This window comes from Heterodontus francisci, chromosome 20, assembly GCF_036365525.1.
Source record: "Heterodontus francisci isolate sHetFra1 chromosome 20, sHetFra1.hap1, whole genome shotgun sequence".
In the NCBI taxonomy this organism is placed as follows: Eukaryota; Metazoa; Chordata; class Chondrichthyes; order Heterodontiformes; family Heterodontidae; genus Heterodontus; species Heterodontus francisci.
This window is the reverse complement of record NC_090390.1, coordinates 56,102,607-56,115,303: the sequence shown is the minus strand read 5'-3', so window position 1 is coordinate 56,115,303 and position 12,697 is coordinate 56,102,607. Positions and strand designations below refer to the sequence as shown.

At 47.7% G+C, this 12,697-nt stretch overlaps 1 protein-coding gene across 1 annotated transcript in view; it reads right to left on the bottom strand.

Annotated features, from left to right (window-relative positions):
- The window catches only part of si:zfos-911d5.4 (uncharacterized), a 286,271-nt gene extending 283,266 nt beyond the window's left edge, over window positions 1-3,005 (bottom strand). Inside the window, exon 1 of the mRNA XM_068053354.1 lies at window positions 2,880-3,005. The gene's annotated coding sequence lies outside the window, so the exon portion shown is untranslated. The remainder of the gene's footprint in view (window positions 1-2,879) is intronic.
- Window positions 3,006-12,697: the final 9,692 nt, after the last annotated feature.

Sequence of the window (12,697 nt, the reverse complement as noted above, 5' to 3'; positions counted from 1 at the left end):
CGATAATTTTGTTGTTTATTAAAGAAACCTGGTTGGTGTATTTTATTCTGGGATAAAGAGTAGAGTCTATGATTGGCTGTATCACTAACTGGGTAAACATTTAAATATATGTTGTGACCTGGGAAGAAGTGGAACTAGAAAAGACAGTGTCCTCCTCCCACCTCAGTCGTAACACAGTAAATAAGCAACTTGGTAAGAGGCTCAGAATTTTCAGACACCAATTTAGTTCTCGGGCTTGGCTTTGTTTGTCACTTCTCTTTGGATAAGCAATCACATAATCGCGTATCCATCTTAATCACTACTCTGTAACTCTAGTCAATGGCCAGAATTTTACAGCCCCCAAACGAGCAGACTGATGGTGGGGGTAGGGGTGGGAGGTAAAATTGAGTGGGAGGTAGGGGGAGGGGCCATTCCCAACCCCGTCTCGCCCCCACTGCAATTTTACACGGGGTGGCGAGAAACAGCCCGCTTGCTCCAGGCCAATTAACTGGCACTCAAGAGCCTCCTTCCGCCACCGCGGGTATCTTACCCTCGGCGGCCGGACAACAAAGGCCTTCTTGGGAGCTGGGAGGTGCTCCTGATCGGGCACCCAAAGCCCCAACCACCCCCAATGCACAACACTACCCCACCCCACAACCAATCCCCCCTCCTTGCCTTGCCGGGGCCTGGCCGATTGTCCCCGGCGAGGCCCCAAAGCTTACCATAGTTCCGAGGCCGATGTAGGAGGGAGACTGTGAGGGCGCTTCAAGATGGAAGTGCCCACTTAAGACTTTTAAAAAATGGTTAAAATAAGAGTGGCCACTGCTGCCAGGCCATCATTGTGGGGGGGTGCACTGGATGGCGTGCAGCTGTGGCTCTCCAGCATCCGCGGTTCCAGGGGAAAGGTGTGGGGTATTTAAAGGAGGTCTTGTTGGCCGCCTGGCCTGATGCCAGGTGGCCGCTTTCAGCCATCTGCCGGACTTCGGTCTTAGCAGTGGGGCCTGTCTGCCATTGAGAAGATACTGGTGATGAGCCCAATATGCCCCCAAGTAAACACTAACTGGCACCTGCCACTGTCGGCCAGGTAACCGGTTCCAGTATGATCTCGCCTCCAGCAAGATTGCTTGGAGGCGGGATCACATCAGGTAGACGACCCGACATGCGCCTTTCTAAAAATTCCCCCACCCACCTCCAAAGCTGCCTCAGCGCAGCTGATAAGATTCCGCCCAATGTAGGCTGACATTTCAGTGCAATGCTGCATGGTCAGAGGTGTTGTCCTTTGGATGAGATACCAAATTAAGGCCCTGAATGCCTGTTCCTGGTGGATGTTAAACATGCCATGTCACTTTTTGAAGAGTAAAAAGCCAAACAAAAACTGCATTTAGATTGCACATTTCACAAACACTTAACGTCTCAAAGCACTTTACAGCCAATGAAGTACTTTGGAAGTGTAGTAACTGTTGTCATGCAAGAATTGCAGCAGCCAATTTGTGTTCAGCAAGGTCCAGCAACGTGATTATGACCAGATCATCTGCTTTTGTGAAATTGATTGTGGGATAAATATCAGCCAGGATACCAGGAATAACTTCCCTGCTCTTCTTTGAAATAATGTCATGGGATCTTTTACATCCACCGAAACAGACAGATGGGGCCTCAGTTGAGCATCTCATCTGAAAGACAGCACCTCCAACAATGCTGCACTCCCTCAGTACTGGAGTGTCAGCCTTGATTTTTGTGCTCAAGTCCTGGAGTGGGCCTTGAACCCAGAACCTTGTCACTAAGGCAAGAGTGCTGCCACATCTAATTGAGTAGCCATGAGCTTTATGGCTAATGTTGCTGCTTCAATCAACGCCACCAAAACAGACTTTGCGCAAAATCGCTGTTAGGTATATCTATATACAAAATTCACTCTTATGGGATGTTTTTCAAACACATGATAACTCTTAGAAATTTACGAATCCAATAACCCTTACTGATTGCTCCGCCCAAGACATCATTAATTTTCAAATAAAGTTACTTAGTTATTTTAAGAAACATTTTTGTTACCATTCCTCCAATTGGCAGATAGTGCACTTGTCTCCATTCACAACAGTGTCAGGAAATAAGAAACAAACATGTGGAAAAACAGTGTTGCACAATTCAAAAGGTCACTTTATCCGCACAGGCAAGTTATGACAGCTGTTTTAAAAAGGAAGGCATATTTATTCCAACCCCAAAGTTAAAACAGCGTCGAGTGCCAGGAAATGAGCCTGAAATGGCGCAACGCGCATCATTTTGGACTGTTAGTTATATGTCCCTCCCTATTAATCAGTTCACAGAATCAAAGAATTATTCAATAACGATAAACTCTTAAGTTTTAATATTATACATATATAAGTGAATTGCTCATTCGGAGAGCCGGTGCAGACGCGATGGGCCGAATGGCCTCCTTCTGCGCTGTAACAATTCTGTGATTCTGTGATAAAATCATATTAATATCCTGATGACCAATGCTCTCCCATACACAGTTCCTCAATACACAGACGCAGTTTGTATCTTATGGAAAAACGGCAGCCGAAAAATGGCTTGTGTAAATAACGTGAGATCCTTGTAATGATTTCGGACAGGGACCCAGAGCGGGCAGCAGTGTCCACCTTCTCCAGTACTGAATTCTATAGCATTGTCTTTAATCTTACAGCACTCTGGATGTTTTACATAACATATTAAAACACATATGCACACATTGATGTTATACGGCGTCACTTAGCGCTCACGGTTGCAAAGGAATAAACAAGTAAAACGGAAATAATCAGAGTCGATCAGCAGAGAGACTTACTCACAGCTCAGGCGTCCTTCAGCACCTCAGCACCGGCTCGCTGACTGACAGCGCTGCGCTCTACACTCCTACCCTGCGCTCTCACCACATCCCTCAAGAGACGCCGAGGAATGAAGCTGCGGCCCGGCACCACTGCTGGGCCTAGCCGGGCCAGCTGTCACCTTCCATCCGCCAGCTGCGCCGCTTGTCAACAAGGCGCCACGTGCTTCCCTCCGACGACTGCCAGGCAACAAAGGGCCGGCGCCCGCGTCACCTCCCCCCCCCCCCTCGGCGAGCCCCCAGGCGCCCCCCTCCAACCCCCCGCGCGCCCTCAGGCTTCACCGCGAGACCCACTCCACGCGCCCCCACCCGGTGCTGCAGCAGCGGTTAAGCTGCACCGCCAGGTTCCGCAGCAACTTCTGCGAAATGATTCTGCTGTTGTCATTTACGCTCTCAGCAGAAAGGTCTATAGTGTTAGGACAATGTTAGGACTACTGCTTTTCTTGATATATAGTAATGACCCAGACTTGGGTGCACCGGGTCAATGTTAGGACTACTGCTTTTCTTGATATATAGTAATGACCCAGACTTGGGTGCACCGGGCACAATTTCAAAATTCGCAGATGACACAAACCTTGCAAGTATTGTGAACTGTGAGGAGGCTAGTGGTCGACGTCAAGGGGACATCAGCTGGTGGAATGTGCAAACCCTGCAAATGAAACTTAAGGTAGAGAAGTGTGAAGCCATGCATTTTGGTAGGAAGAGAGAGGCAGGCCACTGTAGAAGATAGAATCCTAAATGGGGTACAGGAGCAGGGGGATGTTGGGGGGATACATGCACAAATCATTGAAGATGGCAGGGCAAGTTGAGAAAGCGGTTAATAAAGCAGATGGAATACAGGGCTTTAGAAATGGAGGCATAGAGGACAATGCAAGGAAGTTATTTATTTAGAGATACAGCACTGAAACAGACCATCGGCCCTCCGAGTCTGTGCCGACCATCGACCACCCATTTATACTAATGCTACACTAATCCCATATTCCTACTACATCCCCACCTGTCCCTATATTTCCCTACCACCTACCTACACTAGGGGCAGTTGCTAATGGCCAATTTACCTATCAACCTGCAAGTCTTTGGCATGTGGGAGGAAACCGGAGCACCCGGCGGAAACCCACGCAGACACAGGGAGAACTTGCAAACTCCACACAGGCAGTACCCAGAATTGAACCCGGGTCGCTGGAGCTGTGAGGCTGCGGTGCTAACCACTGCGCCACTGTGCCGCCCATGGTGAACCTTTATAAAACAATGGTTTTGCCTCAACTGGAGTATTGTATGCAATTATGGGCACCACACTTTAGGAAGAATGTGATGATTGGAGAGAGTGCAGAAAAGTGTCACGTAAATGGTTGCAGCGATGAGAGACTTCAGTTACGAGGAAAGATCGGCAAAGCTGTGGCAGTTCTATTTAGAGAAGAGAAGATTGAGAGGAGATTTGACAGAGATGTTCAAAATCATGACAGAAGATAGGGAGAAACTAGCAGAAGCGTCGATAACCAGAGGACACCAATTTAGGGTGATTGGCAAAAAATGCAACAGTGACATGAGGAAAAACGTTTTTGTGCAGCGAGTGGTTAGGATCAGGAATGCACTGCCTGAGTGTGTGGTGGGGGCATATTCAATCGGAGCTTTCAAAAGGGAATTTTTTATTCGCTTCATGGGATGTGGGCGTCGCTGGCTAGGCCAGCATTTATTGCCCATCCCTAATTGCCCTTGAGAAGGTGGTGGTGAGCTGCCTTCATGAACCATTGCAGTCCATGTGGGGTAGGTAAACCCACAGGGCTGTTAGGAAGAGAGTTCCAAGATTTTGACCCAGCGACTGTGAAGGAACGGTGATATAATTCCAAGTCAGGATGGTGTATGGCTTATGGGGGAACTTGCAGGTGGTGGTGTTCCCATGCATCTGCTGCCCTTGTCCTTCTATGTGGTACAGGTCGTGGATTTGGAAGGTGCTGTCGAAGGAGCCTTGATGTGTTGCTGCAGTGCATCTTGTAGATTGTACACTGTGCTCCCACTGTGCGTCAGTGGTGCAGGGAGTGAACGTTGGTGGATATGGTGCCAATCAAGTGGACTGCTTTATCCTGGATGGTGTCGAGCTTCTTGAGTGTTGTTGGAGCTGCACCCATCCAGGCAAGTGGAGAGTATTCCATTACACTCCTGACTTGTTCTTTGTAGATGGCAGACAGGCTTTGGGGAGTCAGGAGGTGAGTTACTTGCTGCAGGATTCCTAGCCTCTGACCTGCTCTTGTAGCCATGATATTTATATGGCTACTCCAGTTAAGTTTCTGGTCAATGGTAACCCCCAGGATGTTGATAGTGGGGGATTCAGCAATTGTAATGCCATTGAATGTCAAGGGGAGATGATTAGATTCTCTCTTGTTGGAGATGGTCATTGCCTGGCACTAATGTTACTTGCCACTTATCAGATCAAGCTCTTTTCCTGATCTTGCTGCATTTCTACACAGACGGCTTCAGTATCTGAGGAGTCGTGAATGGTGCTGAACGTTGTGCAATCATCATGGAACATCCCTCCTTCAGACATTATGATGGAAGGAAGGTCATTGATGAAGCAGCTGAAGATGGTTAGGCCAAGGACACTACCCTGAGAACTCCTGCAGTGATGTCCTGGAGCTCAGATGATTGACCTCCAACAACCACAACCATCTTCCTTTGCGCTAGTTATGACTCCAACCAGTGGAGAGCTTTCCTCTTGATTTCCATTGACTCCAGTTTTGCTAGGTCTCCTTGATGCCATACTCAGTCAAATGCTGCCTTGATGTTAAGAGCAGTCACTCTCACCTCACCTCTTGGGTTCAGCTCTTTTGTCCATGTTTGAACCAAAGCTGTAATGAGGTCGGGCGCTGAGTGGCCCTGACGGAACCCGAACTGAGCGTCACTGAGCAGGTTATTGCTAAGCGAGTGCTGCTTGATAGCACTGTCGACGACCCCTTCCATCACTTTTCTGATGATCGAGAGTAGACTGATGGGTTGGTAATTGGTCGTGTTGGACTAGTCCTGTTTTTTGTGTACAGGACATACTTGGGCAATTTCCCACATTGCTGGGTAGATGCCAGTGTTGTAGCTGTACTGGAACAGATTGGCTAGGGGTGCGGCAAGTTCTGGAGCACAGGGCTTCAGTACTATTTTCAGAATGTTGTCAGGGCCCATAACCTTTGCAGTATCCAGTGCCTTCAGTCGTTTCTTGATATCACTAGGAATGAATCGAATTGGCTAAAGTCTGGCATCTGTGATGCTGGGGACTTCAGGAGGAGGCCGAGATGGATCATCCACTTGGCACCTCTGGCCGAAGATTGTTGCGAATGCTTCAGCCTTATCTTTCGCACTGATGTGCTGGGCTCCTCCATCATTGAGGATGGGAATATTGATGGAGCCACCTTCTCCTGTTAGTTATTTAATTGTCCACCACCATTCATGACTGGATGTGGCAGGACTGCAGAGCTTAGATCTGATCCGTTGGTTGTGGGATTGCTTAGCTCTGTCTATCGCATTCTGCTTACGCTGTTTGGCATGCAAGTAGTCCTGGATTGTAACTTCACCAGGTTGACACCTCATTTTGAGGTCTGCCTGGTGCTACTCCTGGCATGCCCTCCTGCACTCTTCATTGAACCAACGTTGGTCCCCCGGCTTGATGGTAATTGTCTAGTGGGGGATATGCCAGGCCATGAGGTTACAGTTTGTGGTAGAGTACAATTCTGCTGCTGCCCCACAGCACCTCATGGATGCCCAGTTTTGCATTGCCAGATCTGTTCGAAATCTATCCCATTTAGCATGGTGGTAGTGCCACACAACGCGATGGAGGGTATCCTCAATGTGAAGACGGGAATTTGGCTCCACAAGGACTGTACGGTGGTCACTCATACCAATACTGTCATGGACAGATGCGTTGGCGGCAGGTAGATTAGTGAGAACGAGATCAAGTATGTTTTTCCTTCATCACCTGCCGTAGACCCAGTCTAGCAGCTATGTCTTTTAGGACTCAGCCGAATTGGTCAGTCGTGGTGCTGTCGAGCCACTCTTGGTGATGGACATTGAAGTCCCCCACCCAGAGTACATTCTGCACCCTTGCCATCCTCAGTGCTTCCTCCAAGTGCTGTTCAATATGAACGAGTACTAATTCATCAGCTGAGGGACGGCGGTAGGTGGTAAGCAGCAGATGGTTTCCTTGCCCATGTTTGACCTGATGCCATGAGACTTCATGGGGTCTGGAGTCGAAGTTGAGGATTCCCAGGGCAACTCCCTCCCAACTGCATACCACTGTGCCGCCACCTCTGCTAGGTCTGTCCTGCCAGTGGGACAGGACATACCCAGGGATGCTGATGGCGGTGTCTGGGACATTGCCTGTAAGGTATGATTCTGTGAGTATGACTATGTCAGGCAGTTGCTTGACTAGTCTGCAGGACAGTTCTCCCAACTTTGGCAAAAGCCCCCAGATGGTAGTAAGGAGGACTTTGCAGGGTCGACAGTGCTGTTTTTTTTCATTAATTCATGGGATGTGGGCGTCGCTGGCCAGGCCAGCATTTATTGCCTGTCCCTAATTGTCCTTGAGAAGGTGGTGGTGAGCTGCCTTCTTGAACCGCTGCAGTCCATGTGGGGTAGGTACACCCACAGTGCTGTTAGGAAGGGAGTTCCAGGATTTTGACCCAGCGACAGTGAAGGAACAGCGATATAGTTCCAAGTCAGGATGATGTGTGACTTGGAGGGGAACTTGCAGGTGGTGGTGGTCCTATGCATTTGCTGCCCTTGTCCTTCTAGTTGGTTGAGGTCGCGGGTTTGGAAGGTGCTGTCTAAGGAGCCTTGGTGCGTGCTGCAGTGCATCTTGTAGATGGTACACACTGCTGCCAATGTGCGTCGGTGGTGGAGGGAGTAAATGTTTGTAGTTGGGGTGCCAATCAAGCGAGCTGCTTTGTCCTGGATGGTGTCGAGCTTCTTGAGTGTTGTTGGAGCTGCACCCATCCAGGCAAGTGGAGAGTATTCCATCACACTCCTGATTTGTGTCTTGTACATGGTGGACAAGCTTTGGGGAGTCAGGAGGTGAGTTACTCGCCGCAAGATTCCTAGCCTCTGACCTTCTCTTGTCGCCACGGTATTTATATGGCTACTCCAGTTCAGTTTCTGGTCAATGGTAGCCCCTAGGATGTTGATTGTGGGGGATTCAGCGATGGTCATGCCATTGAATATCAAGGGGAGATGGTTAGATTCTCTCTTATGCCATGAGACTTCATGGGGTCCAGAGTCGATGCTGAGGACTCCCAGGGCAACTCCCTCCCTACTGTATACCACTTTGCCGCCACCTCTGCTGGGTCTGTCCTGCCAGTGGGACAGGACATACCCAGGGATGGTGATGGCAGTATCTGGGACATTGTCTGTTACGTATGATTCCGTGAGTATGACTATGTCAGGCAGTTGCTTGACTAGTCTGTGGGACAGCTCTCCCAACTTTTGCACAAGCCCCCAGATGTTAGTAAGGAGGACTTTGCAGGGTTGATATTGCTGGGTTTGCCATTGTCGTTTCCGGTGCCTAGGTCGATGCCAGGTGGTCCGTCCTGTTTTATTCTTTATTGATTTCATAATGGTTAGATACAACTGGGTGGCTTGTTAGGTCATTTCAAAGGGCATTTAAGAGTCAACAACATTGTTGTGGGCCATGTAGGCCAGACCAGGTAAGGACAGCAGATTTCCCTTCCCTAAAGGGCATTGGTGAACCAGATGGGTTTTTAACAACAGTCAACAATGGTTTCATGGCCATCATTAGACTAAATTTTTAATTCCAGATTTTTATTTATTGAATTCAAATTCCACCTTCTGCCGTGGTGGGATTCGCACCCATGTCTCCAGAGCAATACCGTCGGTTTCTGGGTTATTAGTACAGTGACAGTACCATTACGCCACTGCCTCCCCCTGGAGAATTATCTGAAGAGAAAAAAATGGTAGGGCTACGGGAAAAGGGCAGGAGTGTGGGACTAGCTAAGTGCTCTTGCAGAGAGCCAGCATGGACGTGATGGACCCAATGGCCTCCTTCTGTGCTCTAATCATTTTACGATTCTATCTTTTGTTTCTTGTCCCATTCCCACTCCCTTTTGCTTTTCACCATCAACCCTTTTGCCTTTTAATCTCTCCTTCCACCCTATCAGAGACCTACCCTTTTGTTATTTTTCCCCCTTTACCTGCTGACACTGTAGTTGCTTAAAACCTGTTATATCTCTTAATTTCTTTCCAGTTCTAATGATAGTTCATCAGCCTGAAACACTAACTCTCTCTTTTCCACAGGTGTTGCCTGATCTACTGAGCATTTCCAGCATTTTCTGCTTTTATTTCAGATTTCCAGCATCTGCAGTATTATGCGTTTATGTCAACTTTTTCTGATTTGGTTTTTATTGTGTGCATGCCTGTGATTGCAAACAATCTGGTGCTGTAACGACATACATTAACATTTAATTTAGATAGTTTAGATTTACAATATTGCCAAATCATAAAAATCAATTACAGCCTCTGCAAAATTTATCAGAGGTCTGCAGAATTCAACAAGGAAGAATCTGGGCGAGAAATTGCACAATGTTCAGCACCATTCGTGACTCCTCAGATACTGAAGCAGTCCGTGTCGAAATGCAGCAAGACCTGGACAATATCCAGGCTTGGGCTGATAAGTGGCAAGTAACATTCACGCCACACAAGTGCCAGGCAATGACCATCCCCAACAAGAGAGAATCTAACCATCTCCCCTTGACATTCAACAGCATTACCATCGCTGAATCCCCCACTATCAACATCCTAGGGGCTATCATTGACCAGAAACTGAACTGGAGTAGCCATATAAATACCGTGGCTCCAAGAGCAGGTCAGAGGCTAGGAATCCTGAGGCAAGTAACTCACCTCCTGACTCCCCAAAGCCTGTCCACAATCTACAAGGCACAAGTCAGGAGTGTGATGGAATATTCTTCACTTGCCTGGATGTGTGCAGCTCCAAAAACACTCAAGAAGCTCGACACCACCCAGGACAAAGCAGCCCGCTTGATTGGCCCCTGAACTACAAACATTCACTCCCTGCACCACCGACGCACAGTGGCAGCAGTGTGTACCATCTACAAGATGCACTGCAGCAATGCACCAAGGCTCTTTAGAAAGCACTTTCCAAACCTGCGACCTCTACCAACTAGAAGGACAAGGGCATGGGAAGACCACCACCTGCAAGATCCCCTCCAAGTCACACACCAGCCTCCCAAGGTTCCCTGCATCACAGATGCCAATCTTCTGCCAAGATTGGAACTATATCGCCGTTCCTTCACTGTCGCTGGGTCAAAATCCTGGAACTCCCTTCCTAACAGCACTGTGGGTATACCTACCCCAAATGGACTGCAGCGGTTCAAGAAGGCAGCTCACCACCACCTTCTCAAGGGCAATTAGGGATGGGCAATAAATGCTGGCCTGGCCAGTGTCGCCCACATCCCATGAATGAATAAAAAAAAAGTCCCTGAATGTCTCTTGAAATATTTTAAACTCTGAAGCTACGACTGTGAATGTCAGATATGCCAAACCCAGAATCTCATAAGTCATAAGACAAACACTTACAGATTAAGAGAGAAATCATGAATTCCTATTGTTTCAACCAATATAACTTGACAGTTTGTTTACAAACCTGATTTCTTTTCTTTAGAAGAGAGGAGGCTGAGGAGAGACTTAATTGAGGTGTACAAAATTATGAGAGATAGAGTGGATAGGATGGACCTATTTCCATTAATAGAGAAGTCACTAAACCAGGGGACACAGATTTAAAATAATTGACAGAAGCATTAGAGGGGAGTTGAGGAGAAATTCTTTTCACCTAAAGGATGGTGACTGTCTGGAGCTCACTGCCTGAATGAGTGGTAGAGGCAGTTATCCTCATTGCATTTAAAAAGTACTTGAATGTGCTTTTTGTGTACAGGACATACGTGGGAAATTTTCCACATTGTCAGGTAGATGCCACTGTTGTAGCTGTACGAGAACAGCTTGACTAGGGGCATGGCTAGTTCTGCAGCAAAGGTCTTCAGTACTACAACCAGAATGTCGTCAGGGCCCATAGCCTTTGTAGTATCCAGTGCCTTCAGCCATTTCTTCATATCACTTGGAGTGAATCGGATTGGCTGAAGATTGGCATCTGTGATGCAGGGGACCTTAGGAGGAAGCTGAGATGGATTGTCCACTTGGCACTTCTGGCTGAAGATGGTTGCGAATGTTTCAGCCTTTTCTTTTGCACTGATGTGCTGGGCTCCCCCATCATTGAGGATGGGGATATTTGTGGAACCTCCTCCTCCTGTTAGTTGTTTAATTGTCCAGCAGCATTCACAACTGGATGTGGCAGGACTGCAGAGCTTTGACCTGATCCATTGGTTGTGGGGTTGCTTATCTCTGTCTATTGCATGCTGCTTCTGCAGTTTGGCATGCGAGTAATCGTGTGTTGTAGTTTCACTGGGTTGACACCTCATTTTTAGGTATGCCTGGTGCTGCTCCTGGCATGCTCTCCTGCATGCCTCATTGAACAGGGTTGATTCCCCCGGCTTGAGGGAATGGTGGAATGAGGGATATGCTGGACCATGATTTTTAAAGATTGTGTTTGAATACTATTCTGCTGCTGCTGATTGTTCACAGCATCTCATGAATGCCCAGTTTTGAGCTGCCAGCTCTGTTCTGAGTCAATCCCATTTAGCACGGCGGTAATGCCACACAGCATGATGGAGGAAATCCTCGCTGTGAAGACGGAACTTTGTTTTCACAAGGATTGTGCAGTGATCACTCCTACCAGTACTGTCATGGACAGATGCTTCTGTGACTGGTAGATTGGTGAGGGTGAGGTCTAGTAGGTTTTACCCTCTTGTTTGTTCCCTCACCACCTTCCACAGGCCCAATCTGACAGATATATCCTTCAGAATTTAGCCTGCTCGGACATTAGTGGTGCTACCAAGCCACTCTTGGTGATGGACATTGAATTACTCCACCCAGAGTACATTCTGTGCCCTTGCTACCCTCAGTTCTTCTTCCAAGTTGTGTTCAATATAGAGGAGCACTGATTCATCAGCTGATGGAGGGCAGTAGGTGGTAATCAGCAGCAGTTTCCTTCCCATGTTTGACCTGATGCCATGAGACATCATGGGGTCAGAAGTCAATGTTGAGGACTCCCAGGGCAACTCTCTCTCGACTGTATGCCACTGTGTTGCCACCTCTGGGGGGTCTGTCCTGCCGGTGGGACAAGACATACCCAGGAATGGGTATGGTTGTGTCTGGGACATTGGATGTTTCCGTGAGTATGACTATGTCAGGCTGTTGCTAGACTAGTCTGTTGGACAGATCTCCCAATTTTGACGCAAACACCCAGAAGTTAGTAAGGAGGACTTTGCAGGATCAACAGGGCTGGGATTGCCACTGTCATTTCTGGTGCCTAGGTCGATACTGGGTGTTACATCCAGTTTAATTCCTTTTCAACTTTTGTGTAGCGGATTTGTATAACTGAAGGGATTGCTGGGCTATTTCAGAGGGCATTTAAGAGACAACCACGTTGCTGTGGGTCTGGAGTCACATGTAGACCAGACCAGGTAAGGATGGCAGGTTTCCATTCCTAAAGGGCATTAGTAAACCAGATGGGTTTTTACGACAATTGATGGTAGTTTCATGGTCAACATTGCTGACTGGCTTTCAATTCCAGATTTTAATAAATTAATTTTATTGATTAATTGAATTTAAGTTCCATCAGCTGCTGTTGTGGGATTTGAACCTGTGTCACCAGAGTATTAGCTGGGTCTCTGGATTATTAGTTAAGTGACATTACCACCATGCCACCATCTCCCCATGATTTTATTTGTTTCATTAAGA